Here is a 1,495-nt window from a genome sequence, read left to right on the forward strand (position 1 = left end):
GTCCGCGCACTTAGCCACTGCACCAAACCGGCTCACCAGATTGTAAACTGCTCTGAGACTCCTTCGGGTAGTTCCAAAAAATGATCAACACATGGAATTCACTGCCACAGGAAGTGGTGGCGGCTACAAGCATGGACGGCTTCAAAAGGGAATTAGATAGGCATATGGAGCAGAGGTCCATCAGTGGCTATTAGCTACAAGGTATAGATAGGGGCTCTGGGGCAAGTGATGCTCTGTCTTCTTGGTGCTTGGGGGGGTCAACAGTGGGAGGGCTTCTAATGTCCCGGCCCCACTGGTGGACCTCCTGCTGATGGCACCGGGTATTTCTGGCCACTGTGTGACACAGAGTGTTGGACTGGATGGGCCTTTGGCCTGATCCAACATTGGCATCTCTTATGTTCTTATGTTCTTATCAGTCCCAAAGCAGATTGTCAGGATTCGCAGTAACAGCCCTGGATTCCACTATGAGCAGGGGAGATCTATCAAGTTTCCTAAAAGCTGGGAGTCGGCTGGATGCCGCCCCGCCCCCCCCCGGTGGCGCGATCCTTTTGATAACAGCCTCTCCTTTTTCATCTTTTATTAACTGGACACAGATGAGAATGATGGCGCTGAAGCGGCAGAGCCACATGTTTCTGGGAAGATCGGAGCGAAGAAACAAAGGAAGTTAGAGGAGAAGCAGGCCAGGAAAGCTCAGCGAGAGGTAAGTGTTCCCTGCAGTTTGTGAGGCATGAAGGAAAGGCAGAAGAGCCGAAAGAGGGGGAATGGTGGAAGAGTGTCTTTTCAAAGAAAAAACACAGCTCGCTTATAGCAGAAACAGTTCTAAGAGTAGAGATGTAAAATTTCCGGAAATTTCGAAGCTTGGGGAAAAGAACCCATTTGGGAAATTGAAAAAAAAAATGCTACATTAGCACTTCTTTTTTTCCCCAGATTGAAAGTCATTCTGTTACTTTAGGAACATAAAATAGGACTATGGACATTTTTGTTGTTGTTGTTCAGTCGCACAGTCGAGTCCGATTCTTCGCGACCCCATGGACCAGATCACGCTGTCAGCAAGCTGCCATAAGGTGGTGTGTTCTTTTCTCCATGTTACAGTGTACTCTGTTCACCCCCCCCAACCCTGTATCCTCCCGTGTAGGTGTTTACTTTCTTTTCCTTGCTACATCTGCGGAACTGCTCAAGGTCAACCAGCTGGAGGTGGGATGAAGTTATGGCGTTGCTTTGCTTATTATGTATCTCCTGCCTGAGAACTGAACTTGTGTTTATGTTGTAGAACCGTTGTGTTCCCAAGGAATTGGGCGCTCGTTTTATCTGCATTCCCGCCAGCGGGAATTGGACTCATTGGTCCTAACCTGGTTCAAGTTCCTTTATTATGTTTCCCTTTGGGGTCTGTAGTCATTCCTAACAATTTTTGTGTTCCTGATCTAACCATCGCTTTATAATAAATTTAACTTTGTTCTTCAAACGTGGATTTATTTCGAATGCATGGGGAATTGGA

The 1,495-nt window shown here is 47.2% G+C and overlaps 1 long non-coding RNA gene across 1 annotated transcript in view; it reads left to right on the forward strand.

Moving 5' to 3' along the window:
* Window positions 1–597: 597 nt before the first annotated feature.
* LOC107123546 overlaps window positions 598–1,495 on the forward strand; it is a 21,627-nt gene continuing 20,729 nt past the window's right edge. The window contains exon 1 of the long non-coding RNA XR_001482953.1: window positions 598–700. This is a non-coding gene — a long non-coding RNA (uncharacterized LOC107123546). The remainder of the gene's footprint in view (window positions 701–1,495) is intronic.

This window comes from Gekko japonicus, unplaced genomic scaffold (genome assembly GCF_001447785.1).
Source record: "Gekko japonicus isolate JY-2015 unplaced genomic scaffold, Gekko_japonicus_V1.1 scaffold6150, whole genome shotgun sequence".
In the NCBI taxonomy this organism is placed as follows: Eukaryota; Metazoa; Chordata; class Lepidosauria; order Squamata; family Gekkonidae; genus Gekko; species Gekko japonicus.